At 37.0% G+C, this 22,813-nt stretch overlaps 1 non-coding gene across 1 annotated transcript; it reads left to right on the top strand.

Moving 5' to 3' along the window:
- Nucleotides 1–18,998: 18,998 nt before the first annotated feature.
- Nucleotides 18,999–19,070, top strand: TRNAE-UUC (transfer RNA glutamic acid (anticodon UUC)). Its single transcript has one exon. It is a non-coding gene; the product is annotated as a tRNA-Glu (tRNA).
- The last annotated feature ends 3,743 nt before the right edge of the window (nucleotides 19,071–22,813 follow it).

The following is a 22,813-nucleotide window of genomic DNA, read 5'->3' on the forward strand; positions in this document are numbered from 1 at the left end:
ATATCTCGACAACGACTGTTCTATAAAAGAAAATTCACTATTATCGTTCGGTTGCTACCTACAATGGAAAACTTATAACTTTTGACAATTAAGGTAAGATTGGTTCCAAATGAAAAGTTGGTAAGTCAAGTTCCCATTCCATTGTGAATTTTTTATTATCGAGTAATTAATACACATTTGTTTAAAGTTTCCAAAATTATGCTTTCTCTGGTTATTTTAAAAATAAATTACATCATCAGTAACAACTAGAAAAGTCATAGTTGAAGGGGATCAAAGAGGGAACACATACTTTGTGGATCACAATTTGGTTCCTAACAATAATTTGATATTTCTAGGGGTTATTGAAGATGATCCAGAGTTTACAAAAAAAAAAATATAAAAATGTGCGTTGAAATAAGTGAATATATTACTTGTGATTGAAACTAACATGTTTATTCCCAGCAACAGGTTAAAGTTTATTTCAATATTGAACTCGCAAGTTCCTGTAGAATTAATCGAGTTTCTAATGATAAAATATGTCACTATTAAAAGCAACAGTAGCCAGCTACATAAGATCATGTCAAGGAACTTCAAACTAAGGTTCAAGTTCCAATTCATGAAGCTGAAGATCAACTCGATCAATCAATATCATGCAACAAGTTCCACTACTGCTCTAGTAGTGGAGAAATTGCCAGTTTCATTCATTGAGTTCCTATACGCACTACAACATTCATTCAATTAATTTGTCAATGACATCGACAAAGGAACTCAGAGAAGGTTGGTTCTTGAAAGGAACAACCAGTCAGAAAGGTATTGATTTTTAGGAGACTCTCTCTCCAGTAGCTTGTTTATAAGGTAATTATATATAATTTTATGTTGTTGCACATATGGGACTTAGGTTGTTCCAAATAAAAGATGACTTTTTTTTTCTTACAAGGAACAATGTCTAGTCCTTTCTTGAAAACTGATTTTAAAATTAACATATTTTGTTTTCAAGATAAACTGATTTATTAGTGATATATATACATAAATGTTGAACCTAACGAATTGTTTTATAAGGTTTCATTTAGCATAAGTATTTATATGAACATGATGAAAGAACACAACAACCACTCTCTGGATTTCTATAAAAATTAAATAGAGAGTGATATTTGTGATGATCAAATGACAAAAGCATGTCAAGGAACTTCTGAAGAATGATTGACAATATTCGAGTACAAATGAACGTTTCCATAAGATGTGAGGGCGCCAAGATGGTGGAACTAGTACTCTAGGAACTCGAACATAAAGTCATCCAAATCAGTCCAGCACTTCAAAGAAATCATATACATGGTGAAAACTTATACAAGGTACATTTTTCTTATTCATATCATAGCATGTTTTAATACGTTATATTGTTAACTTATTAATTCAAGTGCACAAGTTTTGCAATGCATTATGTTAATATGCTTTCCTTATGATTTCATCTACTCATGGACTGTTTGGAGGATCAAGACTTAATGAAGCATGACACGAGCATAACATAGTCTTTTCCAAGAGTTTTGTTGATTTGGAACGCATATACATATTTAATTAAGGCACTTATGTATGCTTAAAGTAAATGTGTCACACTTATATTTTGTGCTATAAAAGGAAAATGCATTATAGCTTATTTTATATTTTTCCAAAGAATTGTTTTTCATGCATCATGAATTTTCTTTAAAAATCCTTCATATGAATGCATGTTATAATTTGGTTGTTGTACGTATTTATCACTGATTATATATTCTTTGGTACAACTAACAAATCTTTGTGTAAGTACTTTGCTAAACTCATAAAGTAATATGAGCGTAAGAATGCAGAGACGCATCACACTCCCACAGGAACACGAGCAAGACTAGATGAAGGTTCCTAAGGGATGATTGTAAGCCATACACAAAGCTTCAGAGGTATGACTGTTAAATTGTCTAATATTTAACCGCTAATAGACCAAATATTGCTATATCCATAGGTCTAAGCGAGAGGTTCCAATCAAATCTCCGAAAGTCGCATTTTACCATTCTATAACTCTTGATCAGAAGCACGAGAAAATGTGACTGGAACTCAGTATATTCAAGCTGGATATATTTTCCTTGAAGTTTCCCAATTATAGCAAAACTGTAAGTATTTAGCTTTTGGTAAAATTAATCCCACGCAATTCTTGTGTGTGAACATAGATCAGAATTGTACATTGTGAAGGACTCTCCTAATTTCTCGTATTTTTGGTTCATAATTACTTGTGCTAACTGATGAAAAGGTAAAAAGAAGAGTCATAAGCAATGCTGTTTTCTGTGTTCCTATTACTAGTACGACAAGCAATTTTATATTTTTCTTTTGATTCAATCTTCGTTTTTTTTTTCCTTTTTCTTTACAATTTTTTATTTGCTTATAAAAGGACTCCTTTCCGATCTCAGTTTTCCTCAAGGATGTTCCATCTTTTGTTAAGTTACACCCAATAAAATAAAATTTTATCTTTTAAATGTTTCAATCTATCGTAAACACCTAAAACACTTAAAATATCTTTCACCTCTCCTAAAAGACTTCTGCACCAATTAAGTTTTGTTCCTCACAAAAATGTTTCCCAATATTCTCTTACCATATCAACCTATTAGAAACCACAAAAGCCAAATCAATACCACACGTTGATTTATTTTTTCTCTTCAAAAACATTCTCAAAAAATCATCACTATACAAAAACCCTCTACAAAATATTCCTCCTTTGTCACTAAATCGATGCAGCAACAACTGAGGGGGAACTAATGAGGAAGGTGATTAATAGAGCGTTCATGTACATTTAAAAAAAAAAAGAAAAAAAAAAGAAAACAAGAAATGGAGACAAAAGAAATCTGAAAAAAAAGAGAAGAAGAGAGGGGAATAAAAGGAGAGATATGTGAAGGGAGAAAGAGAAGGGATCATAAGTTCCTACAAGCATTTCAAGTTTCCAAGTCGAAATGCAAATGAAGCTGTCTATACCTCAAAGAATTATCTCAAAAAAAAATGTAGTTCCTTCAAGATTCACATGGGAACTTACACCATAAATGTAAGTTCCTACAAAAATTGAATCAAGGAACTATCAAAAAGCTTCAAAGAATTTATACGTACTGCTAAAGAAGAATAGAAGAAAGAAAGGAACAACGTTGTATTTTATGGCGAGGAACTTCAGTTGAAAGTTCGTAAAGAAGGAGACATGTAGAGAAACAAGTGACAAAGGAATACATTCATTAAAATCATGAGCCATGCCTAACTTTTACCTCATAAATTGCCTATCCCTGCAAAATACAAATTGGTGGTGTTTATGTATTTTGAAATAATTTTTCATTTTTTATATTTTGGTTTTCTGTTGTCTGGGTGAACTTATTTATTTATTTATTTTTATTTTTTTTCTTTTCTGCTTGTTGCTAAGGAACACTCGCTTATGATAATTTCTTTCCACTTGAATTCTATTCGCTTGAGTATGATTGTCCAAACAGTACAACATTGAGGGAGATATTTTGCTTTGTCTCTGATTCTGACTAACCATCCTCGTTAGTATGGTGCTGTAATGGGATTAAATTAATACTATTAGCTAAACCTTTTTGATGATGCCAAAAGGGGGAAAAGAAAGGCAAACATTGAAGGCAAAATATTTTGAGTTCCTAGTCTCAAATATCTACTTTTCTCAAGTATGTTACAACTATGTATATTCTTTTAACTCTTGTAAATATTTTGTTTTAAGATTTCTATGCATGTTGGATTTATTTTCTCTATTAAGTTTGCTTGGTTTGTCATCACCAAAAAGGGGGAATTTGTTGACCCATAGGGTTTTGACGATGACAAGCAAACTTAACTAATAAATGTTTAAGTTTCTATGCTAAGAAAACCAGGAGTTCCAGAGCAGGAACAAGAGAAGGCCAAAGCATGTAGACTTGGACAATCAGAGAAACTGATCAAGCAGGCATAAATAAGTTCCTGATGGGAACATGGTTCGAGAAGTTCCAGAGGTGGAACAACCAACATGCGGAGCAGCATGGAACATGAAGACAGGAAATAAGAGTTTATTTTCTAGGATTCATGTAAGTATGTAGTAGCGTGAAAGGTAATGGAACAAGGTGTCAAAAGGAACTCGTGGAACTTAGAGTCAAAAGCATATAAGAGTCAGTGAATATGTTGCATGTTATTATCGTAATCTGTAGGGATTTATTTAGAGTTTTGTTTCTTAATAAATCTCTACTTGGTTAAGAGTTTTAGATTATATGCACTAGTTATTTTAGGATAAGATTTAGTTTTAAATAAAAGATAAGTTTTAAATTAAATCAACTTTAATTAGGATTCTGATTTTAATTTCATCTTTTATTTATTTTTATCTTACCTGCTTTTGGAAAATAAAGAGTCAAAATTTAAAATACGTATAATGAGTTTGTGAGTGTTGGAACTTGTAATGCAAGTTCCTGCACGAACGAAATCTCATGTATTTATTTCACGTTTATGAAAAGGTTTTCAGTAAAATATTTTTGCATAAGAAAATAAATAAAAAGTGAGTTTCGGAAAAATATCTCCTGGATTATGTTTTGATAAAACGTTGCTTTTTCTCCAAGTATTTATTTTCTTTTTTGTTTCCTATTTTTACTCTAACTGTTTTACTGTAAACGTGGTATAAGTTGTGCCCAAGACTTTGACTGCTTTCTCCCCAAGTTTCTCCCCAACTAACTGATCATGGGTAAGTGCCTAGAAGTTAGGAAACTTACTGTTAGTGGAGGAATAAGTGGGATTATCGTTAAGTCTTGTGCACGCTATAAATAGAGGCTTATATATTCATTCCAAAGAGACTGACTTGTGTCATTCCATAAGGATTGGCTGTGGAATAATGTTATAGAAGAATATGTTTTTCATTCCACGTTTTTGAGTCAGTTCCTACGAGTTCCAAGTTCCTACGAGTGACATGTTCCCCATTGGTTTTTCACGTGCTACATTCTAAAGGGGTACTAATCAATTATCAATCATCAATATTTTGAGAGTTGGTCAAGGGTTGAGTGAACTCTTGTAATGGGGAATTGGTCAAGGGTTTGAGTGAATTCTTGTATCAAGTTTTGGGCAAGAACTTGAGTGAGTTCCTGATGTGTACGGGGCAGGAACTTGAGTGAGTTCCTGATATGTATTTGGGGAGGCTTTGAGTGAAGTCTGTGAGAGAGAAGGAGATAGGCTTTGAGTGAAGCAAAAGAGTCAAGAGAGACATCTAGGGAAGTTAGTGAGAGTGTAGTTGTTTGAGGGAACAACTATTGGGAACTTGAGTTCGTAGAGGAACTCAAGTAATGCCCGAGTTCCTTATAGGTTTGTAACAGAGTTGTTGCCCTATAGTGAAAAGAGTTTAAGTTGAAATCCCTAGTGGGTCGAGGTTTTCTTTCTAGTTGGGCCTAGAAAGTTTCCTCGTAAAATCTCTCTTGCATTGTTTCTCTACTTGCTTATGTTCTTTATAATTCCGCAAAAATTGGTTAGCAAGTTCCATATTACAATTCACCCCCCCTCTTGTAGTGTTCCATCCGAATAGCATAGTATATGAAAATAAGTGGTTAGCATACAATATATTGTTGGCTTCATCTTAATATATATTTTCAAAATATTAATATTTTATAAGTTTTTATAATATATAATTGAAGATATTGAAGGTTAAAGTTGTACATTGACAAGCGTGTCCAGTCAAACCGTTGCGAGTATTCCGGGACGGAAGAGTAATAACTTAATGATTTAAAACACTTAATTAATTAGGGTAAATAATTATATTTAGGTTATTACGTTTTTTATTGGTTGGTATAGCTGACTGTGACACGTGGCAAGCGTCCATTGGGCCTGTTGACGCGCCCAATCAGCAAAAGCAAGATTCTTATTTTATATTTTTGGAATTATTGGGTAACTCAACGGTAATAATGTGGTTGGATGCAAAAGGCATTGTTGTTGTCACTTTCGTCTGCAAAAATAACAGACTGGGACCCAATAATTTCGTGAGCCAATTGTTGATATAGAACATCGCTCGGGATTTTCCTATTTTCCTCATGAATTTTTTTCATTCTTCCCATTGGTGTGGTGTGTGAATTTTTTTAATCTCAATGTTTTTCACTTGTGAGGAACTTTTTTCCTCACTGGTGTGAGTGCTCTAAGTTACAAAAATGTGTGATTTGGACTTACTGACCTATCATATATATCTGAACTTATTGGCCCTTTATCTGAAATAAGTGATAATAAGGTGAACGGAACAGACCATGAGCTAAGTAGAAGATTATGTACTAGTCTAGTTATATTACCAAGAACTAATTATTTATTTCCGGTTCAAAGAATAGGCGTTAGCTTTGACATGAAAAACGACATTAGCTTCGACATGAAAAACCACATACTCTGTATAAGTCTGATAGAGTTTCTTCTTAAAATAGATTGGTAATAGATAGAGCAGTCATCAATCTTATATGTAAGTCATCGTCCCTCTTTTTCTCTACGTGAGACAATTGGTCCCCGACTCATATAGGAATTATTATTTTTTTGTAAGTAAGAAATATATTAACAAATCGTAATCAAATGTATGTACAAGGTTGACAAACACACCAAACAAAAATACAATCCTCTATATCCGACAACACACATAACGCGGACATAAACAACAAAGACCAAAAAAGTCCATCAGACAAAAAAGAAGCCAACACCCTTGCTAACCACCCCTGAACCGCAACTAACAACAATGGCACTTGTGCAAACAAGCACAAGCTACAAACACTTGCAAACTTACAGCACTAGCCCAACCCCTGCCTACAACAGAAGCAAGAGAGCACAACACATGACCTCACAGCAGCACAAGAAACAAGAGCAAGCCAAAAAAAAAAAAAACAGGAAGTCAAAGAAAAGAAAAGAAAAACAGGAGTCAACTCAACTAATAGCAGAAGCCTTCAACCCCTCAAACCGACTGATATCAGTATTCGCACATTTTTCCCAATCAAATTCTTCACTCTAGTGCACACATCAAACTAGACCCTCTTGACCAAGGTGATAATTCGGGTTATGAGAACAACATCCCAGTGTGCCTTGTTCCTGGCTAGTCACAAATGATACACCAAAGCCGGCCTCAAGCAAAGAGAACGCCACTTGCCTTTGAATTCTATTTTTGCAACATCTATACCTTTTCCTCCAGAGAGTCCCACATCTCTCAAAAGGTTTACTATGAATGCCAATCCAATTACAAACTAATTATTTGCACAAATGGCTATATTGGCATGGGAAAAAAACATGATCAACATTTTCCATTTCAAGACCATGGAGAAGGCACTCTCCACAAACAGAAATATCTGCTTTCAGTAACTTGTCTCGTGTTCTTAATCGGTCATGATCTAACAACCATGCAATAAAAGAGTGTCGAGGAATATTATACTTGTTCCATACCCAGTAGGTCCAGGGAACAAGCGTAGCCTCCCCCTTAAGCCATTTGTAGCCTTCTCCAACAGTGTAAGCCTTACCAAAATCCCACTCATTTTCCATAAACATTGGATTTATTCTAGCTTCTCAACCTATATACTAATTTAAATGGACTTTTCATGAAATGCCCCTGAGGTTTGACTTTATTCACCAAATACCCTCGTAATTTCAAGCTTTCACCATATACCCCTGAGGTTTTGTAAATGTGCACAATATACCCTTAATGGTCATTATATTTTTCGTCAACTCTGTTAACTTTTCCGTTACGGAATTTTCATGAAATGCCCCCGAGTTTTGACTTTATTTACCAAATACCCTCGTAGTTTCAGGTATTCATCATATACCCCCGAGGTTTCATTTTCTTGCATGAAATACCCTTAATGACCCTTAATGGCTTACGGCGTTAAGTCTACGTTAGTGTGATATTAACCCCTGAAACTTGAACAGCAAAACATTCTTCATCGGTGCCTGATAATGAACGTCTTAGTGAATTTCTGTTGCTAAAGTACTGGGTTAGTAATTCTTTTCTAATTTTAGGTTATCGAATTTGAGACTTTATGTTTATAATTGAAAACTTGAATGCTTTTGAAATGAATTAAGCTGAATTCATAGCATTTAATAGATCATTTAGGTACTAATTGAGTATGTAGATGGTATTAATTTGTTTCTCGAAAAAGAACGTTTATCATTTCCAGTGTAAAATTTAAGCAAAGTAAATATCGTGAGCTTAGGGGCGACTGGTTGTGTTTTACAATGGGGTTAGTTTTAGTTTATTGGCGTTTGTGGCATCAATGGATAGAAAATTCTGCTTTGCTTCATTTCAACTACGAATATCACCTAATTATCGAACAAGCTGCTATTTATGAAATTTAGTCCTTTCTTTTAGTGACCGCTTTCAGTTTTGTTGCTCTTTGCGGAACTACAATGTTGTTCAATACGATGAAAAGGTAATGGATGGATTTTACGATGTTTATGCTATCACTTCAACTTCAGCTGAACAAGGGGAAATTCCTTTGCTTGTTGATCTTCAAGCTATTTCCATTTTTAGTAATGTTGAATATGAAGTTGTCTTGGTGAACTGGTTTGTTGATGTTCAGTTGCAGCAACTGGAGAATGAAGTTGGTGAGCAGGGGCATATGGTGAAAGCATCGGAAAACATAGGGGCATATGATGAAAGCATCAAAAAATAGAGGGGCATATAGTGAAATAAAGTTTATGAAATACAGGGGTATATGATGAAATAAAGTTTATAACAGTCACTTAACTTCAGGGGTAAGTAATGCGAGGGTATATGGTGATTACCTGAAACTACGAGGGTATTTGGTGCATAAAGTCAAACCTCAAAGGCATTTCATGAAAAATTCGTATTTTAAAACACAATGTTTGTATAAAGTGATGACACGTGTCATCTCTTTGATTATTTTTTTATTAGATCATCTCTATTATATAAGCCAAGAGGGGAGGGTTATTTTTGTAACAACACTTTTGGTGTCCCCCAACTAAAAGACTGAAGTACCCCCATTCTATTTTACAATTTGATTGAATTTCAAACCTAAGCCTGTAATCTTTCTCTCGCCACATTCTTTCTCTCTCCCCAAACTTCCTCCCTATGTAAAACCCTAAAATCGACGCACCTTTTCCGGCGTACGACCACCAATCACGATTTTCCAGCTAATTTAAAGGAGGAGTGTCGAGTGGAAAGCACGACTAAAATTTAAAGGAGGAGTGTCGAGTGGAAAGCACGACTAAAATTTAAAGGAGGAGTGTCGAGTGGAAAGCACGACTAAAATTTAAAGGAGGAGTGTCGAGTGGAAAGCACGACTAAAGTTTAAAGGAGGAGTGTCGAGTGCAGTAAAGGAGGAGTGCTTTCAGTATTATTAGTCAAAATTCCCAGCGCCGACGACGAAGAATACGCCTTACCTGAGCCGCGAAGCAACAGGGCATCCACATTCGAAGGTTACAGAATCTTCCCCGAATGTTGTTTTAGTAGATTCCGATTCCACGAAGCAGAAGCTTGATTGTCGGAGTTTCTGGAAAGCCGACTCCTATGAAATTGGCCCCTCATCATTAGTTCCTGCTCAAGGTTTACCCTCCCACCGTAATTAATTATATTTTTCTGACCCCATTTTGTTTCAATTGAATGGGCAGATTTTGTGATTTGAATTTCTTTCAAATTCAAGGTTTCGTTGCAGATCTAGAATAAATTAGCGGATTTACCAGTATTTTTCTTCAATTTTTAATTTGATTCGAGTTCAATTGGAGTATAAATCTTTTTTATGCTTTGATTTTTCTTATAATCTGATAATGTAAACATTGACAGATAATTTGACTACTAAATGAGTAAATAATATGAAAATTCATGCTTTTGGAGTCGAATTTTTTATCAGAAAAACCCTAGGATTTCCTTTTGTTTTCTTTCACTCCTCTTTACATTTTTTTAAAAATCTGCTTCCATATTTTGTCGTCTATTGAGTATTGTTTTCCAGGTATGTTTCGTATTATTATTCACCTGCATTTTGTGATTAGATGTTTTTTTTTGTTTAATTTGTGTATTTTGTGGTGAATTTGTGTGAGCATTTGTCTATAGACGTTTTTGTTTGTATTTATTTGAATTGCTATTGTGAGTGGATTAGGGTTGAATTGTTATTTATGATGATTGATTTATAGAAATGGGTTATTAGGATGAATTTGATGAGCTGGTGTTGTGTTGAATTTTTATTCTTGCTTGAGAATATAGTTGTTTTGTATGGTTGTTATTATTCGCGTTGAGAATAGAGTTGTTATTATTCGCCTCCATCCTCAAATCTCTAAGAACCTGAACTTCGGTCACAACAGAACAAAGTTTTCTCTCAAATCTCTCAGAACTCCATTGACGCGATCTTCACTGAAAATCAGGTAGTTTTGATCGTGTTCATTGACAAGTACTAGCACATTGACATTATAGTGACAAATATTATGAAACATAATAAGCAAGTCAAGTAGACAAATAACATGGAATGGAGTAGTATGTTCAATCTCTGGTGGAAATGGGGACCTCCATTAGTTAATCCTTATATTTGGTTTGATATAATTGTGGAAGTTGTCTTTGACATTTTAACCGTCCTAAAGGCAGTCAGTTTGGTTTTGCTGCGTGTAATTCTACCTGTTCAAATTTAGTTGGTACTCAAGCCATGTATTTCATGATGCAGGAAAATGAGGATTGCAACTGCTATAGCTATGATCTTATACACCTGACTCAAGCCAAGTGTGTTCACCAAGATCACGTCTCTGTTGTGTATGGTTCTTTTTTGCACTCTTTTAAGATGTATAGCATGGATATCTTTTGGTCTAACTGTCAGTATTTCAGCAGCAAATATTAGGAGATGAAACAAACTAATGTAAAATACTTTGTATTATTATTTACATTTCTTACATAAATAGAATTTTGATTGATGTAATCGTTGTGATTAGTTAAATATGAACTTAGATTGCAAAATTGACCTATAGTATGGCCTTAATGTTTTTAAATATGAACTTTGCGAATATTTTCTTGCCTAATATTTGTAGGGATTAGTTGTAATAATAAAATTTTAAGTTTTTTATGTAATTTCGCACGCATCGCGTGCATATAAGACTAGTCATTTATATTCATCTTTTTCACTTCTCCTCCTTAATTAGATGTTCAATTTATTTCAAAATTAATTTTATTTGTTTCACATTCTAAATTTAATTTCATTATACCCCAAATGCTTCACATTTTATTATTTCAAAATTTGTGTATCCTACTTTATAATACATAAAAAGACGTAACCAAAATTTTTAAATTAAAAAGCTCATGCATTGCACGGGGCAAAAACTAGTTCATTATCATATACCAACACACACACATAGACCTGTCAAAAATCGACTTGAACCCGATCTGAAAATACTGGGTCTTGAACAATATTGTGTGACCCGTAACCCGATTTTATCCGAACCCAAGCAACCCGAAAAGTAATGGGTTAAAACCCGACCGAACCCGTTTTTGACCCCAGCGATTGAAATCATTGTATTTATAGTAATAAATGAGATTATGAGAAAATTTAAGCATAATAAACACGTTGTTTTTACTATTGTTGTGTGTAATATGATTTTAATTTGAATTATATGTCATTTTATGGTTGAATTCCACTAAATATAAACTTGTACTCCGTATAGGAAAATTTGTTAATTTGTGCTTATATTTTGTACATTGGATTTTTAATGAAATGACCCCGAGGTTTGCAATAATGCACCAAATACCCCTAATGTTTCCCGAATGCACCAAACACCCCTGACGTAAGCAATAAATACAATAAATGCCCTTTTGGCTGACGGACGTTAACTCTCCGTTAGGCAGTTAATTAGTTAAAACTTAATGCACCAAATACCCCTAAGGTTTGATACAATGCACCAAATACCCCTGAGATTTGTTTTCATTTTTTCCAAAAAACTAGCCGTTAGTTTTGAATAATATAGCCGTTGCCAGCACTGAATTCCCTTACATATACCCCCCATTAACTGATATGTTCATATTTTATAGTGTTTTTACCCCCGTCCCTAAGTACTTTTTGATCTCAAATGAGCTCTTCGGAGCGATTTTTAGTACTAATGTGCTCCTTGTAGTGTGTTTGTAGTTTCAGGCTCATCATTGTAGTAATTAGCATATTTTTGTGCATTTCCTACTCATTTGAATCAATACAAGAGATTATGTACTTTCGAGAGCACACACATTGAGTTGGAAGAGTTTGCGAGCAAAGCGGATAGAGAAAGAAGTAGAAAACCGACACTCGTCTACTCTTTTGATCATAACTTTCATTCTACAACTCCAAATGAAGTGATTCCAATTGGGTTGGATTATAGACTTCAATATCTTTCCAACGAGTGGTCACTCGCCTAATTCCGAAGAATAAAGAAGGAGATATGGCGTTTTAAAGATAGAGGATCGTGCAGTTTGTACGCGCGCCCGGCGGGCGAATGGCTGCCCGACGGGCGAAGGTCTGCCCGACGGGCGGGAGCTGCCCGACCGGGCGCGTGCCGATGATTTCCAGAATGTCTCCCTCCTCCGGGCGGGCGGACCTGCGCCCGACGGGCGAATTTCGAGCTGACCGCCTGTCGGGCGGAAGGTCGCCCGACCGGCGACGACAACCTGGGCGGATTTCTGCGCGTTTTATTTTCCGGTTTTCCTTTGTTATTTTGGGCAAACTATAAATACTAAGCCCTATTATTTTAGTTAACATCTTATTTTTTCCTAGTATTAGACCCTTAGTTTTATTTACTTAGTTTAAATTCTCTCTAGATTTATGCAAACACTTAGTTTTCAATTTCAATAAAAAATTCAAGCTTTCTATTTCTCTTGTTCTTCAATTAAGGTATTGTTCTTTATTTCAATTCTTTGTTTAGCTTTTATTATGTTTTCAATCATGCTAATTGCTTTGTTTATTGTTAATATGCTTGAGTAGTCTAATTTCTAGGGTTTGGGGATCCATGAATGATATGAAGGGATATTGAATAATCATGATTGTTGGCATTGCAATTGATTCCTATTGATTGGTTTATTTCACTATACAATTAGATTTGCGCAGGTTTAATTGTGGTAGTTATGCAATATCAAATTAAGATTCGAGAGATGCAATTTGATGTTTAGGCTTGTGTCAATAGGTGGAATTAGAGTTAATACGTAGCGAGAGCCCGTTAATTCTAAGTCTATGATTAGTATCGACTTGAGAGAGCATGCTAATCTAATTAATTACTTTGTTAATTATCGTGATTGTTCATTGTTCTGGATTGTTATTTGTTGGTGAACCTATGCCCTAGATTCCTTAATATATTGATTCATACTCGTTTAATTATCGTTCGTAGTCTTAGCATACAAATCACCAACCAACTCTTGTTCACAATAGTCTAGATTAATTAATTGATAGTAGAAAGAACGTCTGTTTCCCTGTGGATTCGATCCTGACTTCCCTTGCTACCTAGCTAGTGGACTTAGGTTATTTTTGATTAGGTGATACGACTTTAGCCTGTCATTAACCCATCCCCCCCCCCCCCCCCCCCCCCCCCGCAGAACAACAACAACAACAACAAAACCCCAGAACAACAACATCAACAACAAAACCCCCAACACTCCACCCCAATCCCCCACCAGCATCAACAGGACAACAACACCAACATCAACAAGACAACAGCACAACATCAACAACACATCAACAACAACATCAACAATACAGCAGCAACAACATCAACAATACAACAGCAACAACATAACCAATACAACAGCAACAACATCAACAATACAACAGCAACAACAACCAACAGCAGCACCAACATCAACAAGACAACAGCAACAACAACCCCTGTGAACAACACCAACATCAACAAGAAAGCAACTGCACTGCAACAACAACCAAAAATAACACCAACAATAGCCAGACAACAACTGCAACTGCAACTGCAACAACAACACAGCAGCAGCACCTCCCCCTCCCCTCCACATTCAACATGAGTTCCTCATCCAATACATCATCATCCTATCTATTTTCCTACATCATTGTTCCAAACAAATGTTGTCCTGTTTGTGCAAACAAATGTGCAATAAAAAGCTCGGAGACATCAAAAAATCCACAGAGGCTATATTACAAGTGTGATCCTTGTAACTATTTTCTGTGGTGCAAAGGCACAGTGCAGCAACTAAATCAACAACACCAGCAACAAAAAAGCAACATAGAGTATGAATGAACATCGGAAGAGAACAACAATATGAGTGACGAACTCAAGAAACTGAAAAAGAGAGTGAAAGAGCTCAAAAAATTTCAAGCTAATGCAATTAAAATAGGAATTGCAATATTTATGTTTCTAATATTTGTAATCAGGAAGTAATGAAGCCAAACCATGATAGTTGTAATGGCACGAGAACCTAAGTTTCATTTATCAATAATAGAGTAACTGATTGTTTCCAAAATAAACCGAACATCAAGTTGTCGGGAACTTTACAAAAACTACCAAAATGTGCCACAACTTAAGCTTGTTTCCAAAATGTGTCATAACTGAACATAAAAACAGAAATGCAAACTAAAACCTAAGCTTACTAGCAGTTAAGCAGCTCTGGCCTTCTTTCCCTTTGATGCAGCAGATGTGGAGCCCTTCCTCTTTCCAGCAGTAGATGTTGAAGCACCAGCAGCAGCAGCAGCAGCAGCAGATTCCTTCCTCTGTTTGGCAGTGGAGCCTCCCTTACAGGTTCTTGAGTTGTGCCCAACTTGCTTGCACTTCCCACACTTCACAGCAGTGCTTCTCTTCCCCTTTTTCTTCTCATGAGCACCCCTTCTTCTCTGCTTGGCTGGTCTGCCAGCTGCTCTCTTCATTATTGGGGGAAGAATTCTAGGCAGGTCAATGTGGGCCATTGTGATGAGTCAGGCATTGGGTGAATGTGTTCTGAGTATGTGAGCTTATATGCTGCCCCTTTGAAGTATGGACTGACAAAGTCAGCAGGCCTGAGTCTCTGATGGTATATGACCCTAAGAGCATGCTTGTAAGGTATGCCACACCCTTTCCATTTACCACAACCACACACCCCAGCAGTGAGCCTAATTGGGAACTTCACATGACCATCTGTAACCTCAAACTCACCCCCCCAGCATTACTTGCAGAACAGAACCTTGAGTCAGCACTCCTCTCTTCCAACATCTTAACAGCATATGGTGTCAATTGATCGGGTGCAATATCAAAAGCTTTATCAAATCTAGTCCCTATTTTCTTCATGCACCAAGACCTTATTTCTAACATAAAAGAATATAAAAACTGAAATCAGACACTTATATCCAAAAAAAACTCGACTCGGACACTTGAACACAAACCCGACTCAGACACTTAACAAAAACTCGACTCGGACACTTGAACACAAACCTAAGTAAATAAGTTCCAATTAAACAAAATTAGGATAAAATGAGATTGATTACCTTCAAGGAGTGTCATAACAGGAAGATCCCTAAAGGGTTTGGTGCACGCGTTGAAGGATTCCACAAAGTTGGTGGTGTTGTGATCACAAGTGACCTCAACATCAAACTTGTGTCTGCACCATTGTTCAGGGACTTTGTCAAGATATGCCACTGCTTCTGGCATGATTTTGAGGATCTTTTCCATTGCTTTGTTGTATACATAAGGATTATATGCATCAGCTGCAACCCAGAACAAGTCATGGAAGGCTGTGCCACTGTATCCAGCTTGTCTGCAATTCACATACAGATGCTGAGCACAAACCCTCCTGACTGCTCTTGGGATAACTTCATAAAGAGCAGCTTCAACACCCTGCAGAACACAAAACACAACAGCATTTCAGTGAGCATGGAACAAAACTGCAAAAACAGGGGAAAAATGCAAAACCAACCAGAAAAGGGATGAGTAATTACCCTCATTCTATCACTAATAAATGTCCAATCATCCCTTTGGCATCCATGTTGAACAAATAAAGCCCTCAAACTTCTGAAGAAATAGGACCATGTGTCCATACTCTCCGTACTCACAATGCTATACGCAAATGGGAAAATCTCATTATTTCCATCAATAGCTACTGCAGTGAGAAGAATCCCCTTATAGTATCCACTCAAATGAGCACCATCAATGCCTATGATAGGCCTACAACCTCCTAAGAAACCCTTCACTTGTGCAGCGAAGGAGAAAAAACAAGCCTTGAAACGGGGCGTCACATTACCCGAATCTGCAGTCCAAGTGACCAAGGCATAGCTCCCGGGATTGGTAGACTTGATCATTTCTGCATATGATGGTAAAAGGGCATATGATTCATCAAACCCACCATAAATTTGCTTCCTACCAAGGCTTCTGACCTTGTACATCAATCGTGACTTCACCACTATCTTATAAGTCTCCAATGCTTTTATCTTAAGCGTCTTAATCGGGATCTCTGGATTCGCTTCAATATCAGGTAATAACTTCTTGCATAGCCACTCAGATGTAACAATGGGATTCTCCTCAAGCCTCCCACATGACTTGTGCTCACTGGATAGGGTTTTAATGGCCCAACTGACCCCATCCAACATCACACAAGCATGAATCCTCCAATTGCATGACACAACCAGACACACTGCAGTGAATCTGGTTGTATCAGCCTTCTCTACACTCACAGCAAACCCCTCCTGAACACAGAAGTCTCTGAAAACCTCCATGAAATGTGCCTTGCTTTGGAAAATCATCCAAGGTTGTAACTTGATAGTCCCATATGGCATTTCTCCCACAACTTTCCAATTTGCATACAAGTTATCCATCTTGTTACTCCCATCCAAATGCTCCTCAAAGCTCCTCCCAGAATTAACCTCCCCAAGAACATCTAGTTCTTCTTCATCTTCAATTTCTTCATCAATGTAATCATCGGAGTTGAAATCAGCACTGCCACTATCACTTTGACTCTCCACAAAGTCTCCATCATCACTCACATCATCATCCCACAACTCCTCTTCCTCATCATTGTATGCAGTGGGTGTTCTCACCCTAGAACCAGCAGACCTTACCCCCCTCTTCCTAGGAACAAACGTACCCGTCTTCTTAGCATGACTTCTTGAATTTCTGAATCCCCTTGCTTTGTTTAACTCAGCCCTATTAGGTTGTTGTGGTGGTGTCTGATCTGGTTGCTGAGGTGTTTGTTGAGGTGTCTGCTGAGGTGGTTGTTGTGTCTGTTGTGGTTGTGTTTGTGGTGAGACTGGTGGTGGTGATGGAGATCTTGGTGGTGGTGATGGCTGCCTTGGTGGAGGTGATGGCTGCCTTGGTGGAGGTGATGGCTGTCTTGGTGGGGGTGATGAAGCAGTTGGTGGTGGTGAGGCAGCATGTTGTTGTTCTGGTTGTGTACTAGGTGGTTGGGAACTTCCCGGGGAGAAGCAATCAACATTTTGTGAAGTGAAAATCCGTACGTACTCCACACTTAAGTCCTCTACAGAATACACAGGCACCTCAACTGCCACTGTGTTTTTCAATTGCTCCTCCATTTCCCTTTGAATCTCAGCCTCCTTTTCTAACCTTCTCCTTTCCTCTTCCCTCTCCCTCTCAAACTCCTCAGCTTTCCTTCTAAGTTCTGCAGCCTCCCTTTCCTTCCTATCCTTTCTTTTCTTAACTGCAAGCCTAAACTGAATTGAAGTTTCCTTCTCATTAGCCTTCTCTATCCATATCTCCACAGTATCCTTACGCAAAAATAACCCCCACATTCCCATCAAACCAACATCATTTACCAATTCCACTCTCTTCATCGTGTTAGGATTTTCATAAAACAATCTAAAAACCTCGGGAATCAAAACATCTTGCTTAATGGAATCATCAAATAGATCATCAACCAAATCCATGTAGTTGGTTTCATCAGTATCAACTACTCTCACATCAAAACTACGATCATTGTAGTGACAAAACAACCAAATTGCACCCATCCTATACAAACGCAAAAAATACTTCAAAATCATGAACAAAAGCATAAGGAAAACAACAAAGCACAACCACATACAATGTTCTACCATTAACACCCCAAAATTCAACTTATCCCTTATCATGAAAAAATCCCGATTTTAGAAAAACCCTAACCCTAATTAAAGCAAAATTCGCAAAAAAAAAGCACCCAAACAAGAAACGAATTGAAGGGATCTTACCTTGACACAATTTTGAAGAACGCCCAGCCACAAATTTCAGTGCTTTGCTCCTTGCACCCACTTTTGTAGAACTCGCAAAAATACCAGAATTTTGGACCAAATTGTCGAGCTTTGTGTGGGGATTAAGTTCGACTAACCCTCGCGACTTGGTTTACACAATTTTCTGCGAAAATCTCACTTTATCTCTCTAAGGTTTCTTCTTCAAGTTCACTTTAATGGTGTAAGAAGAACAGAGAAATGTCGAGGAAGGGGAAGTTGGGAAGTTAGGTTTTGAATTTTTTTTTTTTTTTTTTCCTGTTACTCGCCATAAGGGGAGAGTAAGGGCAAAAAGGTAAAACATGCCTAACGGAGAGTTAACGTCCGTCAGCCAAAAGGGCATTTATTGTATTTATTGCTTACGTCAGGGGTGTTTGGTGCATTCGGGAAACATTAGGGGTATTTGGTGCATTATTGCAAACCTCGGGGTCATTTCATGAAAAATCCGTTTGTACATTTATCCACCTAAATTAAATGCGCGTTTTAAAAGCTCTCAACCCGTTGGGTCGACCCGAACCCGAAAGTTCTAGGTCTTGAACAAGCATTTGTAAATCCGAACCCAAAAGTGACCGATTCAATTCAACTCGAACCCAAAAATAACTTTTTTACAATCCCACCCGACCGACCCGTTTGACAGGTTTACACACATAAAAGATTTGCACCAAAAAATAGAAAAAGCACACACGTCAAAGATGACTAGGCTTGCGGGCCTTGCAGCCAAGCAAAAAGACATAGGGTGATAGGGAGTAGAAGATAAAAAGGTATTTTGGTCATCAGGATTCAGGACACAGCATCGCATTATGTATTATAGTTGAAACCTACTACTAGCCAGCCCGGCTTTGTGTTCTGTAACATTCTTTAAGTCTTAATGTTTCCATGACAGTATTGTTCAACAAATCCGATGTCGTCCAGCGGTTAGGATATCTGGCTTTCACCCAGGGGACCCGGGTTCGATTCCCGGCATCGGAATTTTTTGTTATTTTTTCATGTTTTTATTTTTATCCTATCTTTATCTTTTTTTTAAGATGTACTTTAATAATCGTACGTTAGATAAGTGTGTACTTATGCACTCTCTATGTCCGTAAATGATACATCTCCGTTCCTAAATAAGTGTCATATTTGGAAGAATACGCGGGGATTAAGAAAAATGAGAGATGTGTAAGAAAAATAATGGTTGAGGGTTTTTTTTGGGGGAAAAGATTAAGTAGATAATTTTTAATTGATAAAGTACAAATAAAAGTGGATGTCGGGATGGAAAAGCGTAGAATGTGTAAGAAAAAATAATCATGATTTACGGAAAAATGTATGTCCCAAAATGAAAAGTGAGCACTCATTAGAAAACGTTATAAATAGAAAAAAGATACTTTTTAGAAACAGATGGAGTAATGTATAGTAACACTAAAAAGTCGAAACATTTGTAAACCAAGCTAAGCGTGACCTATTAGAAATGAGTCCACTTATGTTGGGGATTCAATCCCCATCGGAGGCACTTTGGGCCTTTATTCTTTGCTAAAAAAAAATGGAACTTAGTAGTAACCGAATAACCAATCATCAAATGGTTAGTTGACTTGATCTTAGATGGTTATTTAATTAAGAACAATAGTTTAATTAAGAGATCCGGAGATTAACATAGTTATTAATGCTTCGCTTGCAAGTAGCATGTCATTGAGCACAATTCTGTAAGCTCATAATAATTTCAGAAATACAGATACGAGATATGTGATGCTCCAGTCATGGCACACACGAATAATGTACTAATTAATATTGTTTATATTATAGTCTAGCATTAATTATGAAGATGCAACAACAAAATAAAAATTGTAATCCATCCTGCGCAACACATGCTTTACAACATTAGCTGCTGAATGAATCTTTAGTCAATATTAATAGAAATGTGTTAGCCGTTAAACCATATCGACTATCGAGCAACGTAACCCCGGCCCAACAACAAGATTATGCCAGGGGCTAGGGATTGGCCGATTGCACCGGGATGTACTTGCACGCGGGTGAAAAAAAGAAGTAAATAAAGGGTTAAAAGACGGGTTATTTTCAGTCATTCACTAGACCTGGTAAACGGGTCGTTTGGATCGGATTCGGGTCGGGGCCATTCGGGTCGGATCATTTTGGGTTACTTTTTCTCGGGTCGGTTTTAGGTAGGGGTCGGGTCAATTTCGGATTTCGGGTTACTTCGGTTTTTTATAATCGGGTCGGTTATGGTTCGGGTCAAAATCAGATCGGGTAATATCGGATCGGGTCGTATCAGATCGGTTCATATCGGATTGGGTTTTTCGGGTTATATCGGCTTTTTCGGGTTATATCGAGTTTTTCGGGTTGGATCAGATTTTTCGAGTTTCGAGTTTTGATCAGCTTATTTATCTTTAGTTTTGGTGGTCATACATTATTATGGTTTATTTATAATATTATTATTATTAAAAAAATTTAAGGGTTTAGACTAATTAAGCGTATACGGTTTGAAGTTTAATGATTTATGGTATGAGAGTTATAGTAAACAATAATTTAAAGGTTACATTTTCAAATTTTTACAAGTGATAAAGTAGGCGATTCTAGTCCTAGTTCTACTATTAATTTGCGGTCGAGAAAATGAGACTTGAGACATGTACAAATATGATACTCCCTAATAAATTATCATGATTTAGTAAAATAAGTACTTAACTAGTATAGAGACCAAACGATAGGATTACTTCAAGGAAAAAATATCGTTATAAATGAAATTTATGGTTGCTATTTGATTCTTTTTATTAAGTCGCTTTATTGTATTGGCATTTATCTTCTTTTATGTAACGAAATGAGGACTTGTAATGTGATATACTTAGATAGCCCCCAATTTCAGATCGCAGATATTTGTACCAATATCTTTCATTAGTACTATTTGAAGATTTTCGGGACAGTCTTAGCGTACGATTACCTCCCGCTTCGACTGTATGTGGATGAAATGAATGAGATTCTATGGTTATATAATGCCACAATATTATACAATACACACGGATTTTGTGCATTTATATATTGATATCCAGTTATTGTGTCATGGTATAATAATAATAATAATAATAATAATAATAATAATAATAATAATAATAATAATAATTATTATTATTATTATTATTATTATTATTTTTATAGAAAACACCAAAACGTTACAAGCTTAACAAGCTACAAAGATCAAATGAACTACAAGAAGTTGGAGGGGAGCCGAGATACAATCTGGGCCCCCACTCCTCTAGCTATGGCGAACCCGATCCTGCTGAAAATGTGGGCAGCTGCCCGCGCCCCAATGTCCTGAGCCCTGGAATACGTCTGGACCCGCTTCAGCAAAGAAACAGCCCTTTCTCTAATTCCCCAAAAGAAGAGAAGGAAAAAGGAAAGAAACCGTAACCCAAAGCCCTACAACGTGCCGCATACTTATCCTGCTTCCGCTGCGCTGCAACCGCCACAACCCGACCCGGAACGAAGCCTGACAACCCAGATTGCGTCATAGGGGAAGACCCAGTCAAGTCAACACACACATCCAAACCGCCATCCCATGAGTAAAGCAATATATCTGCAGGACGAAGAGCTCCATCACTCTCACTAGTCAGCCCAACATCAACCTCCTTGCGAGCAGAAATCCCCGACCGATAGCAAATATCCAAAAGGGTATCACGAACAACATTATGTCGATGTTTGATACCCACGATCCCAGCACAAGACACGGCATGATCCCCATAAATGTCCCCATCGAAAACCCGAGAGCAAGCAGAACACGACGTCGAATCAGAGAACAACGGAATACCCAACCGATAGCAAAGAACCGAACGATAAGTCTTACCGTTCATAGTCTGACCTAGCCCCGAGATGGGGACTGCCCGCAACCAAGCTGAGGAGTGATCCCCCTGCTGTGATTTCCATAGGGCAACAAGACGCGAAGATAAGGAGTAGGCGGATTCCGCATCAGCAGTAACCTTCATGAAATATATGTCTGCCAATTTCTTCATGAGAGTGGGGGCAGCGATCTCACTAGGGCTACGCATAAGGTCGGTCTCCACGGTCCTATTGAAAAGACCAAGAGCATCATCAAAGGCCGGTCCCGACCATCAACACCTGAAAGCCGAAGAAGCGAATCCTGCAAACCAGAAGACTGCAAACGGGATGCAAGAAAAGCATAATGCCGAACATCACCAGCTGAAGAAACACCCAATCCTCCATAAGAATAATAATAATAATAATAATAATAATAATAATAATAATAATAATAATAATAATAATAATAATAATAATAATAATAATAATAATAATAATAATAACAAAGTAAATAATTATAATATGAAAAGCTAAAAAAATCTTATATTATATTTAAATTAATTGGTAAATTTGAGTTGATCTTCGGTTCGGATCGGTTTTAGATTTTCGGTTCTGATCGGTTCGGGGTTGATTTAAAATTTACAGTTATTTTGAGTTCGGGTTAATTCGGTTTCGGGTGAAGATCGATTCGGGTACTTCGGTTCGGGTTGTTCGGGTATCGGGTCATTTCAGGTCAAACCACTTACGGGTCGGTTTCGGTTTCGGGTCGGGTCTATTCGGTTTTCGGGTTAATTTCGGGTCGTCGTTTTGGATCAATTTCGGGTTACAGATTGGAACAATCGGGTCGGTTTTTCGGGTCCAGGTCAGTTTTGCCAGGTCTATTCACTAGGGAAGTCATTTTGACACACTCCCTA

Source organism: Spinacia oleracea, chromosome 4 (genome assembly GCF_020520425.1).
Source record: "Spinacia oleracea cultivar Varoflay chromosome 4, BTI_SOV_V1, whole genome shotgun sequence".
Lineage (NCBI taxonomy): Eukaryota > Viridiplantae > Streptophyta > Magnoliopsida > Caryophyllales > Amaranthaceae > Spinacia > Spinacia oleracea.